Here is an 18744-nt window from a genome sequence, read left to right as displayed (position 1 = left end):
CGTGAAAGTGTTTAGATCACCTTCAATGTCGCTTTTTTATTTTGCTTTATACTATTTCACATCTGGTTCTGTTGATCTTTTATTAGTTCATTTGCTTCTAAGTTGGTTTTAATTTTATCCAATCTCAACCCCAATGTGTTTTGCTCCCTAAATTTGTTGTTATTTTTATCCGATCTCTGCCACATGTGTTTTGCTCCCCAATGTGACACGATCCTTGGAGTTTTACCTTGCTAAAATACAAAAATTTCAGTAAAGGTACTCGTGCTTGTAGTGATTAAAACGAGGAAGGAAAAAAAAGAAAACAAAATACGGTCTTCTAACCGCTAAACGTAATCATATATACAAGACATGAGACATATGTATGAGCTAGTGTTCAAACGTTAGCATCACAAAAGGTGAATTGGGTCCCAAGGACGGCTCGATAAAATGCCGCTACATTCTTTACTGGTAAGTACTAATGTGAGTTGTAGCTATTTCCAGTTGTATTGCTACATATTACAGAGACCATCATTATACACATTGTCTATCCTGGGAGCACTAGTTAACTAATTGCAAAACGTTGTCCTTGATATTTAAATGGAAATGCACTGCAAATATTTATTATTTAATTTAATGTAAATTCAAGTTTAAAAGCTCAAGAATGTTGCATTCCTGTTGTTTGAATCTACAGTGTCAAATAAATTATATAGATTGACAAGCCAGTGCAACTCCTTAACTATCAAATGCTTTTTTTAGCATTATTTGTTTAAGTTTAATTATACTCTTGAGGCTGGAGTAGGATAATTCATGAGGAAATCATTGTGTAATTCATGCAACCAGTAATTCCCAAGCTAATTGCTAGCCTGAATTACCTCTTTTTTTATTTGCTACTAAAGATCTAAAAGTAGGGCCTTGTCCGACAGAACACCAATCAACTCTGATTATATTTCAGTTACGGAGATTAAATCAGAATACCGAAATCAAAATATCAATAGCCTTGTGTACATTAGGCTCTATTTTCATTTCATACAGACTGAATGAGACACTTAGAGAAAATAACTAAATTTTCGTTACCATTCATGTTAAGACTCTTTACACAAACATAACACATAACTGGGGACTGGATGCTGAACAGACTTTCTTATATAATCATTCATCAAACTATCATACACAGTGAAATACGATACAAGAAATGAATGACTTCAGACTCAACAACATTTCAACGTTAATGGATAGATCTGTAGACAGTGACAAGGGAACGCTGTGGGTATCACGTTTGACCCCTCACGTGCCAACCTCTTCACCGGGTGATATGAAAGGGAGCCGGGTTGGACAAAGGCCTGCAATTCCTCAGTCCAGTTCCACAGAAATTTAGTATTTTAGGTAGATATAACCCTGATAGGGAAAACTCAAGATCTGTTAATTTTAATACTGGGATGTAGCAATGTAAACAATGTTAGAGATGGTAAACACTGGGCTGAGTAAAGAAGGTGAATTTTAATTATATCAATGGTTAGTGTCAGCGGTGATAAAAATATTAAATGCGAAGGGGGGTGGGCCACAGTATGGGCCTAGAGGTAGCAGAGTTCCAGGCAAAGGGATGTCCCCAAAAACACACCATGATATGGCAGCGATGAGTCGACTATAAGGGTATAGTGTTGGCCCCCTGTTCACACTATGGACTCCCAGCTTGATGCTGGAATACGGAACTATGGCGCCATGGCACAAGAGACTAAGTAATGTGTTCAATGTCAAATGCGATTAGGGGCTCTGGGAGGCAAGGGGTGTGGGGTGAGTGGGGGGATGTTTGGGAGCGACTGTTTAAGTTTATATGTTCCAGTTGTTCATGGGGGTTTTTATTTCAATCTCCTATGTATATTTGTGGGCCGTTTTGGCCTTAGTGTATTGCAAAAACCCAATAACATTTGTCATGAAAAGAATCTATAATATGTGTTATAAATCATGACATATTCAAAAAATGTAATGTTATGTTGGTGTGATTATGGTTATCGATGTTATTACAATCCTAATGAAGTTAAATTGTATTATGAATATACATAAAGTGCCTGTGGGTCTAGAAAAAATCCCATCTAAGGCATGAAATCAACATGTGTTGAACTATGAGGGAGGAAAAGAAAAAGAAAAAGAAGAAAACATCCTTTGTGAATATGGCACAATAGGGTGTCTCTAGGGCATGAAATGTACCCATCAGGTACCGTCCGGTACCACCCTTGGCATCATCTGGGTCTCCTCACACCAAGGAGAGTTCAATTGTAGCCACTTAGTGTGGAAGTGGGTTCCCGAAAACCAGTGATGTAGGATGGATGTGGGAGTACCTGGACAGATATGTTGGGGTAACTGATTTGCAGTGCGTGTGAAAACAATAAAGAGGAAGTGATGTGCATTGACTAGTGTGGATAAAATTAGAGAGATGGGAGGGAAAGAAAATGTTTAACAGTGTCCTTCTATCTTCCAATATTAAAAACAGAGCAGAGAAAATAGCAGGTTAAACAAATGTCTGCTAAGGAAAACTAGAGGTCAACATGTTTCTGCTTTCAAAGTCTGGGATTGTCCACTGCGTTCTTCAGGACCAATTACTCGCTACTGCAAAAAGAAATATAAAAACGAAAAAAACAAAATTTAACAACCATATCACCTGGGAACCCTAAGTGTATAGGGTATATCCTCCGTATCACTGGATTCGTTTCCAGAAGCAGAAGAAGTCATGCCATAGAATTGGAAAAAGAAGAAATGTCGGTGTCACAATTTATATAACATCAACAAACAGCATTCGTGGCTGCTTATTACAAATGTGTCAGCAAGAGTACACAATATTCCTCTTGGCTCTTTACGATCATGTGTACGGATGTTTTGTGCATAGATAAAGGTATTTGAGTGATTATCTCCTGATCCCTCATTTCCCTCCTTATTTGTTTTTACTAGAGCGGTGCTCCTAATTACCTGGGCCGTAGCCAGGTGAGGTGAAACCTATTCCTCCTACCTAGTAGTTAAGCGGGCACAGGTGATTTCAATACACAGAGGAATATTGTGTACTCTTGCTGACTCATTTGTAATAACCAGCCACGAATGTTGTTGGTTGATGTTATATAAATTGAGACACCGACATTTCTTCTTTTTCCTATTCTATGGCATGACTTCTTCTGCTTCACGCCCAATGCAAATGAGAGAATGCCCTCTTGAGATAGCACTGGCTCTGTATTTGCACCAGCACTTTTATTATTGCAGAAGGGGCCACACAAGTGTCTGCAACTTTTTCTATAATACCAATGTGCCCCAGGATGCTCCAAGCAGGTGCAAACGCCCATTGCGTCCACGGGCACTTTGTATAATTCGGCCGCTGGAACAGATAGTGTAAAGGTTATGCTGCATGCCCATAGTAGCAATCCTGTCAGTCAGATCAGTTCTCTAGAATACAATGTCATTGAATTGGCTCCAAAGTACATGTACAAAAAATTGATGAAGCTGCTGACAGGCTAAAAGCAAGAGGGCACAAAACTGATACAGTGAAGCAGCAAAGTAAAAATACAGTCTCATCAGAAAAGAAACAGTGGCACCAGCAAAATAAATAAAGAGAATCAAAGGCAACACATACTAAAGCATAGCTGAAAACAGCCACAGTCAAATTCACAAGGGGTTACAACAAAGTAAGCAATCGGAGTTAGAGAGTATCAGGGAAAGGGTAGCTAGAACCTTACTAATGGAAGCTAAACTCTGAGATGCACTGCTTGGATCGAGCACAAGTGATGTACAAGAGAGATGTGTATGGGAAAATCCACCCAGATAAATCACTTTGTTGGGACAAAAGGTATTGTTTGATTGAATAAATTACAATATACGGTACCTGGATACAAAAAAATGCTAAAGATTAAGGACATATACAATCACTGGTTGAATAAACTGTGCTGTATCCGAATTTAGGAACGCGGTCAGCAAAACTCCCAAACTATTTCCTGTGACCAACCACTAGAGTGGCTGGGTTTCTCTGACTAAAATAGTCACAATTTCTCTCTTGTACTTCCCTCAGAGATAGTTAGCACTTCCCTTAAATTAGATTGCTGTCACTAACTTTTTGCAAAAAATACAGAAGCATAATGCAGGCTCCTGCAGCCCCTGCAGCGCAGGAGGGGCCCCAACTGTCCAGGGGGCCCTTTGTCCTTCAGGTGGTCCTCATTCAGCCCAAGGTCAATGAATATCAATGAGATACAAGAGACTCAGGGGCCCATCGTCTCATTCTGCAGGGGTGCCCCGTCATTTTGCTTTATGCCACTGCAAAAATAGTAAACGGCAGCTGCTCTTGATAGTCAATTTGTCAGTTAGCAAATACATCACACTGAGATATTGTTTCCCAAAAAAGTCCCAGTGTGCAGGAGGAGAACAAGATACGCATAAAGGGCCTTGACCAATCAGAAGACATGGGAATGGCTCAGCAGTACTAGATGCTGCAGCAGGGCTCTGGCCAGGCACCAGGAAGCACTGCATGACACTGGCTTGACAACAGACACTAGTCTGAGACCTTCCAGTTAGCATTGCTGTGATCACCGGCTGCATTCTATTTGCCTGCGTTAACCAGTGGCTGCTCCTCTGCTAAGGCGGAGGAGCATCGCCCCACTGAATGTAAAAGGAAAAATAATATGATGATAATGCAACGTTAATAAAGTTAGGTTATTATCATTTTCTTTTTCTGTAAGAAGCCCGAGCCAGGTTAGGGCAGGGCTGGCTGGGCTGTGTCACAGGGAGAGGGAGGAGTAGTGGTATAATGTCCACTTAGCATGTTCTCCACCTGGTTGTGTTGCACAGTCATGTGGAGAACATGCACAGGTTCCCAGTCCCTGTCTGAGCGCCGAATCAGTCCGCTCAGACCAAACATGATGCTACTGTCATGCTGATGACAGCAGCGTCGTGATTGGCCAGGAGAGTCTCGAAGCCTGTGTGCTTCCATGCTGCTAGGAGAAGTGGACGAAGGAGAGGCAGCGGCCCTTCAGGTAAGTGAAATTTTAATATAATTTTATTTTTGCACCTGCAAGACTCCCATGGTTTCGGTTTCGGCCATGTGATTTCTATTACTATCTAATGCATGGAAAGCCTATACATTCGTCCTGATTATATGTCATCTTTAGTATTTATGCTCACCAAGTGCAGGGGACCTCTTGTCACCCAGATCCTTGACCTATAGATCATGGATTTTTGTTTTCATTATTATACTCAGGATTCAAGCTCATCACTAGAAAAATATGAATAAAAAGACAGGTTGAAGGGGGTAAACTTTCCATTAGAAAGCCTTGTGAAGATATGTCTTCAAGCAACCAACATTCGTTTACCAATAAGGAAGACAGGAAAGCAAGACCTAAACCCAGTAAGTAAACTTTCCATATGGAATTGAAAATAATTGCTAAACATAAGGAAAGGAACACCAATAAATGGAAAGGTAGGCCCCTATTTAGGGCAAAGGGAAGGTGTAGGGAGAAGGATCCTCATGCAAGGAAAATAATATGGCTGAAGCTGTCTGCCCCATAAAACTATCTGATGCTGGACAAAGTGATGCAAGTGGTGCCTTGCTTTGGCAGCAGTGGTGCAGCCGTAGTGCACTCCCGCAAAATATAAATTGCGGGTGGACACAAGTCCACGCCAATTCACTTCGAATGGAAGAGCTGCCAGTCAGAGACACACTGTGTGTCTCGATCAGAACTACTATTCTCTTCATAAAACACAAGTTTGGAAAAACAGATTTTAAAATAGACTTGGATTATCACTGCCAGTTATGTATGCCTTTTAACTACTCTAGATAAGTATTTATTCATATGTCCCAATTACTTTCTTCCAGGTCCACTCAATCTCCAAGACATTGTGTAGCTCCTCTTGAATTGTCATTTTTTCTGTATTATGGGACATACTGACATGGGCTGCCCTTTAGCTCGGCAGGGAGGCCTTCCTGTAAAGATGGTGCTCACTATTGTTTGAGTGGTGTGGATGTGCAATTGACTTGGAAGGTGGTTAAGTTTAGGAAGCAGCCTGGGAGTGCATAAAGTGCAAGGCTGAAGAAAAAGAGATTGCAGATCGACAGTATTTGAGATATGATCACGATTAAACATCAGGATTGAGTCCTTGAAGAGAGTGATATGAGGTTGTACATGCATACATTTGTGGGGTGTGTGTTTTAGGAAATAATGTGTTTCAGACACACGGGCATGAATGTACACTTTTACAATGCATACCTTTACAACGCATTTTTTACAACGCAACATCCATTACAACGCATTCCATTACAACGCATGCCATTGCAACGAAATTTTAAAAACTACATTTACAAAGCATTCTATTACAACGCATAATACCTTTACAACGCATATCATTACAACGCATAACATTACATTGCATGTTTGGTAAGTATTGGATAGTGTAGGGGTAAAAATTACTATTCTAACTCCAGGGGGTGCAACAGTAGGGTAAGTGTTGGATAGTGTAGGGGTTAAAATTACTATTCTAACTCCAGGGGGTGCAACAGTAGGGTAAGTGTTGGATGGTAATGTTATGCGTTGTTGGTATGCGTTGTAATGACTGCGTTGTAATGACATGCGTTGTAGTGGTGTGTGTTGTAGTGTCATGCGTTGTAATGGTTGCGTTGTAATTGCATGCGTTGTAATGGATGTTGCGTTGTAAAAGTTTCGTTGTAACGGTAGTGCGTTGTAAAAGTGGCATTGTAAATGTTGTTTCCCCACGGGCATCATCAGAATGACTTGATTACTTAACAGTAATCTTCATTACACCAAGTCTCCTTTCTTTATCATAGTACTTATTCCATGATCGGCGATCAGTTCCACCCAGGCAGGTACCCTTTGCAAAGCTCCTTAAACCCTTTAAAAAAGGTGTTCTGCCTTACTAGCCTAAACACAGGCCATACCTTCCTATGTGATCCCTTGAAGTTTGGATCCGCCCGAGCAACGTCCTGGATCATAAGATGCAAAGTCCAGGATCACTGATAAATCACTCCCAGTTGAAGGGAGGGGGGAGAAAGGAAAGAAGACCTGGGAGGAGAAAGGGAAAATCTGAGTAATGAAGATTAGTGGTAAGAATCCAGCTGTTAACTCCACACACCATTGCTCACCCCATTCTTAACTCTGTGAGGATGTACCAAAGTGACAGGAATTTGTCACAATCCAAAGCAGCTAAAAGATGAAAGTGCCCTGACAACATCGGTCGAAGTGCATTAAAAAAAGTATGGGTACTATGATCCTGAGTGCAATGGGGACGGGGTCAGTGAGATTGGGGATGGCGTCAATGGCGTCACTAAAATAGAGAAATATTCTCTAACTATTTAGTTGATTTTTCACACAGGCTGGAAAACACCTTCAACTCAAATCACGAGCAATACCTAAATCACTGCGACAACACATGGAGAAAGCTCCCAAACATCAACCCGGGATGGCAACTTGTCAGGGAAACACAAATAGAGCAAATTCATCCACAAAGAGGAGGAGGGTAGTTTTCAAACAAAGTCCAGCCTCAAAAAAATATACTATATATGTCACGATGCCGTGGCGGCCCCAGATGATAATGTATATGCATGAGCAGCATATGCATGTGTTTATTACATTACACAGCCATCATATTAGGGGGTGATATTTACTTTTCCAAGACAGCGGACACCAATCGTTTAAGGTAAGTAAAAAAAAAAAAGTTACATGTGCACAAAAGCGCGTTTTAAAGAAGTAGGGAGCTTTCTGGAAGGGGGAGGAGGAGGAAGAGAAGGGCAAGCATAGGGCCGGAAGAGTAACACAGAAAGCATGTGAAGTGGTTAGCAGCACAGAGAGGAGGGAGCAAGAAAACGCACGTACTCCCGGAGTGCTAAAGTCAAAGGAAGCAAGTAGTCCCCTGATTCTAAGCTGTGGAAGGACATGTCATCCAATCAAAAGGATAATAAAGACGCTATGCTCGAGGGGAGTGACAAACACAAGAGGAATAAGATGCAAGCAAATAAGATTGACAAGTTTGCAAACCAATAGTAATCAATGGGCTGAACCAAAGCCCACTCTAAGCATTGGTACTGTCCACAATAGGTCTTCAACATCAGAAAGCTAAACGTTCTCAGTAAACAGCACATAAAACCAATTAAACTGAAAAGATTTTGCATGTAAAAAATATGTCACTGTTTCTTTAAATATCCTTAAGATTCAGCCTCATGGGGCTGTAGCCAGGAATGTGCCATACAGGTTTATTTGCAGAAACATAGGAACTTTTCCGCTACATCCCACCTGAGCAGTCGCATTGGTTAAAATACGAACAAAGACTGGAAAGAGCTCAGTTCATATTGGTTTGCAAGCAAATTTGAATTTATCATAACGTGAAAGACCTAAGTCAGAATAACCAAATGTGGCAGAGCGTCTTACAAATGCATATGCATTCATGTACATTTATACTTTTATGCAAACCTGTATACGGTGTACACTATAAATCTGAGGTGCCAGAGAGCCATCACCATGCCATGTGTTCAGACCACCCATTGATAATGTAAATGAGCTCCATTTACATTCACTGTATGTATATTTATCTTTTGAGTGGCCAGGAAATATGGCATATATCCAGGCCTTCTGGGCCCATGTTTAACAGACCCGCAATAAATCATATCGACTCTTGGCGCTCACAGCAGATGGATAAAACCACGTAAAACCGTAAAATAGGTAACTGGGACACAACGTCATAACTCCTTGAGGCTTTCTCTGATATCCCTGTGGAAATTAATCCAGAAGCATGAAATGAAAATATCAAAGTGTGTATCACTTCTCCTATACTGTTGTGACAGGAACTCGGAGAGCGGCAGGGCTGGCATCTCACAATCTTATGTGCAAACTAGTTTGGGGTACAGGTCATTAAGCACATATGCAGTAGGAACCCTATTTTGAAGGAGAATCTCGTTTGTACCCTAGGGGCTTATTTATGAGAGCCCTTCACCGCGTTTGCACCACGTAAAGAGGTACATGTGTGATGTGGGGCTCTCATTCGGATTTATGAAGCCACGCAAAGCCACCCTGCGTGGCTTTGAGGGTCCTCATAAATCATGAGTAAGCAGGGGCGGTGGGTGACATTTGAAAGTGGTGGGGCGCAAAGTGATTTGCATACAGCACCGCAGCGAGCGAGCGAAGCGAGCGAGCCCGAACCCCAAAAGGGGGGTTTGGGGTGATAACCCCCCCCAAGAAAATTTTGAAAAAAAGAAGAAAAATCGTGCATTTTCAAGCAAATTTGAGAAAGCAGGAAGGTTAATAAAGCACCTCTGAGAAGTGTGAAATGACTGCTTGGGCATTAGTATTCCTCCTGCTTCACACCTCATACCACCAATGATTCAGTCCATATGGCACATTATTTGGTACATATCTCAATGAAAGCCCTGGTTCACTGAAATAAGCACCATTCTTACACTTAAGAGACAAACCCATTTCCGGGTCTCCAAAGTAGAGACGTTAAGGCAATTTGTAACCCTGGTGAAAGCCAGGATAACAATTTCAACTGCATCTGTTAGGTTTCTGTATACACATTTTATGTGTAATTGTATATAAATGTAGCTAATAGTTAGAAACGCTAGATAACTACAAAAACCTCCATTGGACACTGGTAACCAGCTCCATGATGTACCTGAAATGAACAGGAATGCTGCTCAGAACCTTCCAGAACTTGTTCAAACCCATGTATGATGGCAGAGCATGATGGCAGAGCATTTGGATAAGCTAAACCTTCGGTAAACAATCAACTTCCAATGAGGAGGGGGACTCTTGTAGTTGTCTTTGGAAAAGTCGAAAAAACACTCCAATGACACTGGAGGAGTTTCCACGATTCTGCATCACGATCTGGTGCGTCCTTATGGAACACCAAACCCTAATAATACTGTAAAGTTCATAAAATAGAAAAGGAATTTCCCATGATCACCTGCACAAGCACCCACACCAGCTAGCCAGGATATTTTAACCTGTATAATTATTTTTACAAAAATACAACCTGTTTGCACGAGGTACTAAGAAGTAGATGTTTTAATGGAAAAAGGTGCAATTGATCACACAAAGCAGAGAAAGGGGGAAACCACGTAGGCTACCTTCATTTTGGGAAAGATCTTACTTCATTCAAACAGTAAAGGAGAACAGTTTCAATTCCTTAACGTGCACACTGCCTACTCACATTTGTCTGAAATGCCTAGACAGCAAAGGAGAAACTGTGAACACATTAACACTGCGCTGTGCGGGTCCTGCCTAAGAAATTCAGCACATCAATGGAAATAGTTTGGCAACTAAATTAAAACTTTTTGGGGGCATACTCTGGGATATTCAACTCGGGAAAGGCCGTCATATATGGGGAGGTGTGAGGGAGGAGCAGCTGGGAAGCAGGAGGCGGGAGGCAGGGGCAGCGAATGGTCAGTCAGGGGGGCGGGGCTGCAGGGGACGCAGTGGAGGGGAATGGGAGTGGCGAGGGACACAGAACTGGGCACAGAATAAGGGGCACACAAGGGGAAACAGAAGGCAAAACAATGGGGCGCAGGGAAAGGGGGCACACAAGGGGAAACAGAAGGCAAAATGGGCACAGAATCAGGCACAGAATCATGCACAGAGGGGAACAGAAGGAACAGAAGGCAGAGGGCAAAGGGCAACAACAGGAAAAACTGGCACAGCAACGAGGAGGCAGTGGGGGACAGAGGCAAGAGCACTAACCAGCAGCAGCAGGGCAGCACAGGCGGAGCTGTGGGGTGGGGGAGTGACCTACCTGGCAAGGAGACCATTCATACGATTGCTAAAATAATAATGGCGCAGCGGGCGGCATTTATGACGGCTTGTCTTTCCTTCAAGGCGCCGCATTGTAAGAGCCCTAAGTTCATCAACGACATGGTCACAAAGCATGTCTCTAGGCGCAACTTACGATCAGCCCACCTACATCTACTGACCATCCCAGCCATCAAACTCAAGCAGCAGGGAGGCTGTAGGTTCTCCTACCTTGCCCCCAAACTTTGGAACTCTCTCCAGCTGACAATTAGGAGCTGTGACAACCTTCTGGGCTTTAGAATGGCCTTGAAAACATGATTGTTTAAGCAAGCCTACTAATAGTCCGTACGCAACGCTATTACATAGGATTAGCGCCATGAAACCGTTGGTGACCGTGTGCTTTATAAGCTTTTGTTAACATAACATAACTCTTATTCTTGGCAGGGTCTTCTTGTTTCTTGATGTAATCTAAAGTCCTGGGGTTTTAGGTGTAGTAGTTATAACCCAAAACATCATTGTTCTCTTTGTGTAAGGGTCTCTGAACCCAGTCCAAACCAGTCCAAACCAGTCCTGTTCTGCCTAGTGCAGCATAACCACAGGGGGCGAGTTAGCATTGTGAAAAGGAAGGCAAATCCTATTCAGATGCAAGCGAAACTCCTCCCACCACTCTAAATGCGGACCAGTTCTATTCAGCCCTGCGATAAGTCACCCAGGCAAGGCAGGAAACATATCAACCCCCCCAGTGACTGTCTAGAATGAATGTACTTCTCAGCCCCTGTCATTCAAACACCAGCTGCTAAATACACAAACAGTCGGAGGCACACAGAATAGTAAGGTAAGAAAATGCCCACTTTATAAAAGGGGCATTTTCAAACACAGAATTTAAAAACAACATTCACCAAAAGGTGTGTTAATAAATTCTGAGTTCAGAGAGCCTAAACTCCATTTTCCTATTTTGTCCCTACAGATGTATTTTCAATAGTGAAAAACAAAATACACATTATTTCACTATCAGGACATGTTACACAGACCATTACATGTCCTACCTTTCACATACACTGCACCGTGCCCATGGTGGTTACCTGGTGCCTACCTTAGGGGTGCCTTACATGTAAGGAAAAGGAAGGTTTGGGCCTGGCAAGTGGGTGCACTTGCCAGGACAACATGGCAGTTTACAACTGCACATGCAGACACTACAGTGGTAGGTCTGAGACACATTTAAAGGGCTACTCATGTGGGTGGCACAACCAGTGTTGCAAGATCCTAGCCTGGCAGTTCAGGCTGGACTGTTTCCATTGGGTGCACGGTCAAGACTTTTTTGCATATGGCTGGGTTTAAACTGGAATGGCATAGGGAACAAAAAACAATGGATTTCGGCCCAGATCTTTGTACTGGGGTGAATATTTGACATTGTTCAACATTCTGTCCATCAATTGTTCTTTTTGCAAGTCCATTAGTAGGATCCGACTAATAGACCCAGACACAGTGTGCACTTTACAAGGGACTTACCAGTAAATCAAATAGACCAGTCATGGATAACCAATCAATATCATAAATTATACAGACAGCATATGTCATTTAGCACTGATCAGCAGTGGTAAAGTGCCCAGAATCCTTTAGCCAACGAAACAAGGACAGACAAATAGGAGGCAAAAAGTTTGGGGATGACCCTACAGAATAGGCCAGTTTCAACACTCTATATTTATGGCCTCAGTATTTTTTCCGCAATATTTTTGTATCGCAATATTTTTTACCTTGAAATTTTGGTACAGAATCTGTTAGAACAGTTTACTATACGGACCCTGTTACTCGCTTAGGTTCGCCCCAATTAGCAACCAAACACATTTGAATGCGAGAAGAAATGCTTTTCCTTCCTTGAAGATGCTTCAATTAGTTCGGCCTACATATGAGAAAACGTAAACAAGTGTCCTGCCGAGTGATTCACAGAAGTGCATATAATCATCAGCGTAAGAGATCGCCAGCTTCCTTCAAATGATATCACCAAGCTGTCTTGGATACATATTTACCTCGAGTGAGTTATATAGCTATGACCAGAGGCACGACGTTTCAAGCATTTATTCTCTGGTCCAATTATAAAACATGATAGATGACTTTCCCATCATCTGTAATTTGTTTTTTTGTTTAGGACACGCCGCAATAAAAGAAGATAACATATAATTTCCCAGCCTGTCCCTGTTTACAAAGATCCAGACCACCGACATATAATGAGCATGCTTGAAAGAACAATACAGGAAATCAAGACTAATGTGTCTGGGATTGCAGACACGAGTGAATTTATTATGAAAGCCAGTAATTCCAAAGATTGTGATCACGCCGTTATGCATACTCATTATAATACACAGGCATATGGGCTCCAGAGGGCAGAGGCCCGTGATTACACTCTCGCAGTCACCTGCTCAAAGTGCGCGGCAGCTTCTCACACTGATGCTGATGGAGAGGCCAGCTCCTTTCTCTCCATTGCTCAGTAATGTTTTAAGAAAGTTTATCTAAAGAACACTCCATGCATCCAGAACCCATTCCCCTCCCCCCTGCAAACCATCCATCTTTTCGCACATTCGTAATTGTGATGCTTTTCATGAAATGTAATGCAGCAGTCGACAGTAATGTGGACAAACTTACTCAAAAAGTTAGCTTTTCTCAAATTAAGCGCCCATTGCAATCCATCGTTTTTTTTGTTGTTTAAACAACGGTTCCTCCTGGGATGCAGTACTTAGCTTTTCGGTGACATTAGTTGAGCACTGTGAGTGGTACAGTATTTAGGAGAGATTATGATCAATTACCAACATTTGATTCACAAAATATCACGACTGTCACTGAGACAAAGGCACTGACTACAAGCTGGGATTGAATTTCGATCCTCGATATTTTGAGCTGTCTATCAGTCATCGCAACCCCGCTGTTTTTAACTCGAACAGATTTCGGCAAGTCATACTTGCCAAAATAAACCTGGGAAAAAGGATGAAAAAATAGGTAAAACGGGCAGAATTCAAAGCGGGCACCTTGATCCGCAGGTGTTAATGGCTGACAGCCTAAAAAAATAATTATTTGTGGGTGTGGCGTCACTGCAAGTGGTTGCCCGCCCACAAAGCAGGGCAGTGTTGAGAGAAAATGTACCTCTGCTCTGCCATACTTTGCACAACAATTGACCTGGTAGCAGCGACCTTGCAATTCACTGACCCTCGTTGTTATCATGTATAGACTTTTATAATCCGAACCTTCCTAGGTTCGCGCCGCTTCTCGTTGTGCGAGTGCACATTTGTGTGTGTTGCTGCGCAATGCCCACCCCCCCCTACCGCAGTTACTGCTGCCCATTAAATGAGTTTCAATGACAAGCTAAAGCTTCTCTAGATGAGGCCAACTGCCCCTCGGCACCTCCCCCATCAAAGATTATGCGAACCAGACTCAGAAGGATGAAAGGCTGAGTCGGCCCGTACTTGGTGTGTTCATGCATCCATTGGCTACTTCATTGCAAATTACCTTGCTACGGTACAGGGCCCCATCGTCACAGGGTTGCCCCAGTGTTCCTCTATGTGCAGTGTCACCCGTACCACCAGCTGAGCTCCAGCCCTCTTCTATCCCACAGAGGGTGAAGGGCCTGAAGGGGCGTGATCTAGAGGGTTTCTGTGGATGTATTTTATTGGGTGGAATCTAATGCGGCTAGCTCCGCGAGGACCCGCTTCTTCAAGAAGGAGCTATCCACGCTACTAAATCAATCCCCGAGTCATCTATTCTTATAAGGATGTAACGGACCCCTAACAACGCCCGCAGAACCGCCAACTCTCTCCCCACACTTGCTGCCATGGCAGCAGGCAACCCTGCACTGGGGACCATAGCGCCCAAGACTTCCCAGCGCTACGAGGGAGATGCTGGCGCTTTACACAACACCAATAATAAAAACACATCAGAGTTTATAAAGCCAGATTTCTATATAACACATCAAATACATATTTTTTAAATGTACATTTCCATGTTGCCCGGGATAGCGGAGCACCCACACACCTACGCCAGCTTCTCTCTGCCCCCCCTTGCCCCCAGGTGGGCCCCATAAGCCCCCTAGCCCCGCCCTTTTGATATATACATAGCTTGGGTGACACGTTAGCCCCAGGGCTCCGCACCACCATCACCCGTCACCTTAAGTTCAGTGTAATTAAAACCACCAGGTCGGGAGCAGGGGCCTATTTGCCAACAGTTTCCTCTGGCTGCATCATGCATACAAGAATTAAAACTTGAAAGAGAACACGGGGAAAGCGCTGGGTCCCTACCGGGTGACGAGCAGCATGTTTCACATCGTGTTCCGCATCTGAAGGTTCTGAGAGGGCCTCTGTTGCTCACAGCGTGCCCGGCCTTCACCCAGCTCTTTGACTGCAGTCTGGAACACTTCTTGCACGTGACGGTCACAGGAAGACAGTTTGAAACTGCCCCACTAGTTTCACGCATGGGCCGGCATTGGCCAAGGGAAGTTTCTATGCAAGGGTCTCCGGGGCTCTCGCCAGAGTCTGCTTGCCAGCTTCTCCTCGCGCCACTCTGCCCCCACCCACGCGTGGCATCCAATAAGGATGTTACGTGGTGGACTAGCCAATCCTGGCACTGCCTGGAGCGCCAGGATTGGCTAGGGGGGCACATTTGCTGCTCGCCCTGGGCAGCCTAAACCCGGCCGGCTGAATCCGCACCCCCGGCCCCGTCTCTAGGCCTGAAGTGTTTTGAATCTGGCATCGGCGCATGCGCGGGCAAGTATCAGCCCGGCACACTCGTGCGCACAGTGCTGGCCTGCTGCAGACTGTCACTCAAGCAGCTGCAGCAGGCCAGCAGCCCCGCCCACCCCCTGCGCACTCCGGCCGAGATCCGTGTCACTCCCGCGCTGCGTTTTACCAGCCCGTTCTGTATGCCTCAAGTGTTTATGTTTTGATGGCATCGGCGAATTAGTGCAGCTATATTTATTAAGCTTAGCAATGCAATGCTGCCACCACGGTGCGTCCAGGGCTTAGTGGGGCTACGCCCCTACGCCCCAATGGACGCACCGCTGCTGTGAGTAAGGCGACGCTGCGCAAATAGCTACATTGCCTTATTCTGCTCCCGGGAGGCCTTCCATGTGCATTGCGGTGGGTTTTTCCATGCAACACCCATGGAATTTGACGTTGCTCCAGATTTACAAAAACATGTTAAACCTGGGGAAGTGCTAAATCTGTATGTCTCCCGAGGTGAGGCCTAATGAGGAGAAATACGTTTATTTCTCCTCGTTTTCCCTCTTTCTATTTGTGCTGCACACATAGAAAGAGGAAAACACCTCTTGTGATTGTTTTTGTCCAGGAAGGTGCCCCTTCCTGCACAAAAACAATCTTGCATGCAAAAGAGGCACGCAAGGGTGCCTACATTGGCGCTAGGTTGCCAAAACCCGCCCGTGCTTAAATACAATGCATTCCTGCCCGGCGAGGAGGAGCACAGCTATGTGCCTTGCTGCGTTGCCATATGCAAAGCTTGAATTATCTCAACCACTGGTAATTACTCTTAATTAAATTAAAGGAATTAAAGGCACTTATAAACTAGGTAACCAGGGCTATCTGTGGCCTGATTAGTTTGAGCATGTCACCAAACCAGGAAACAGCCTGGCTGGCTCACCATCAAATTAAAAATCCAACATAGAGTAGCACACTAAGTGCTAGCCGTGTGCCTCCCGACTGTAGTCAACAGTTGACGTAAACTGAGTATTTGAGGTGTAAGTGCAAGTGGCTGGGAGGTAAATCTTTAAAGGTTAAAGAAGAATGCCACTGAAATCACCACTAGCCTTTTCAATAGCTTAAAAGTAATAGCACATTGATAAGTAATTTTTCCTGCTTTATTGTTAGTAATTTGTCTTTTATGAATTGGTTTACGATTGGTTGCCCTGGGGGTTATATTGTTGTTTTGTTTTTACTGCACTTTGCCGCTGTTATAAAACGTGTGGCATTTTGTGTTATGTACATAATAAACAACTGAAAATTATAATTACAGATCCAGTTCATGATCCTCAAAGAGGTTGATACTGAGACACACATCTCAACCCAAAAAACAGGTGTAAATCTATTTCCGTGTCCATTATTATACCATTAAATGTCCCACACTAGAACTGCATCTATCGATGTGTCGATGAATGTGTCTTTATTTACTAACAAATACCTATTTGCAAACCATTCCCCACCGTGTATTACATAAGTTTGAGCGCAGATACAGGACACAGAGAGTGTCTGGCTTATCTCAACAAAGTTTGCTTTCACACCCATAGGTTTCATGAGTGAACTTAGTTTAATGTACGAGCTACTGAATGTGAAAAACCAGGTTGTTATAGACTCACACAACCACACTCAATGCATAGTTGATGTGGCGTTTCTGCTTTCTAGGATACTAACAGTCCCTACACGGGGAACCAGGTACGCAGTGCTTATTTTGAAACCCAATTAAATTTTTTACAATATCACACACAAGGCCCTTTGGGTCAGATTTATCAAGGGCTGCCCTTGCATCTCACAAGGTGACACAAGGAGAATGCAAGCATTTAAGCATTTACTATGCCATGCAAAGCCACCTTGCATGGCTCTGTGTAGCATAACAAATCTGGAGTAACACAAGGTAACGCAAGCCCCTGCTTTGCATTATTCTGCACCCAGAAGGCGTTCCATGGGTCGAACATGGGTGTTCCCACACATCTACCCATAGTTTTTGGCACATTCTCAGATTTATTAACACTACTAATCCTGGGAATGCGTCAAATTAGTACACCTTACCAAGGGAGATATAATGTGGAGAAATATATTTTGTTCTCTTAGTTTTTAGGTCTCAGCCTAGCGTACACTGCGCAGCAGTGTTCGCGGAGCCAGAGTCCTTTTCTCTGGGTTTTGAAAATGGACCTAGAAAATGACAGCGCTCGTGCGTGTTCATTTTCTATGGTCCATTTTCATTGGGCTTTGCGTGCGTGTAGTTTTTTAACAGAACACGCAATAGGCCATGGGCGGTCGCGTAGCTCCGCCCATGGCCTATTGGTGTCTGTTACGTGCACCAAAGGCCATATGTCTTCAATTATAGTGCCCAGACACGGGCACAATAATTGAAGACATTTGCTTCACAGTGGCATGTGTAGGCGCGCACCACTCGCGGACGTTTTTTTTTTTTACAATAGCGATCGCGAAAGCGATCGCTTTCACTGCTGCTTGTTTTGTTTTCACAATAGCGCTGCTCTGGAGGCAACCCCTACTTTCACGAGGAGAACCTCCCGGCCATGATGTCAGGGCTATTGCATCAGTGCATCTAAAGGCATTATGAAAGCAGTACGGCTTAAGGGAACAGAGTGAAGACATTTCCATATGGCATACCAGGGGTAGAGACAGGCAGCACGTTCACAACATCCTTTACAGTGTGCATCAGGAATGTATCAGTGTTTTTTCTTTCAATAATAGGTTGAACCTATTTTTTGTGGCATTATTTTGTGAATCTCCACTGCAGATTCATAATTCTTTGAACTATAAATATAGACAGATGCAGGTTCGGAAGAGGGCTCTACAATCGCATGATAGTTTCCATTTCTCTAAACAATCGCACAATAACACCATGATCTACAATAAAAAAATACATCATTTATTAGAGACACTCAGCCACATTATACCTATGAGTGCACAAGGCAACTGAGGTTGCCTAGCTGGAGACTCTGGCTCTTGCCTTCTGAACTGAAGAAGAATACGTCTCTAGCTGTGAGAAGTAGTGTTTTTCCTTTCCAAACACACAGTCACAACTTTACCAATGCAAAACCGCACTAGGCCGTACAGACACACAACCTTTTTATGAGTTAAAAACACAGTCATGCTATGCGTTGAAGACACACAATTTTGCAATGTGTTACAGACACAAAACACTCCGATATGTTATCATCACACAATCACAAACTGCTTTACAGACATAGCAGTGAGATGCCTTTTAAACACTCTCACACAATTATATTGTGGCTTACAGACGAACATGT

The sequence above is a fragment of the Lissotriton helveticus genome, chromosome 1_1 (genome assembly GCF_964261635.1).
Source record: "Lissotriton helveticus chromosome 1_1, aLisHel1.1, whole genome shotgun sequence".
Taxonomy (NCBI): Eukaryota; Metazoa; Chordata; class Amphibia; order Caudata; family Salamandridae; genus Lissotriton; species Lissotriton helveticus.
Note: the sequence above shows the minus strand (reverse complement) of the source record.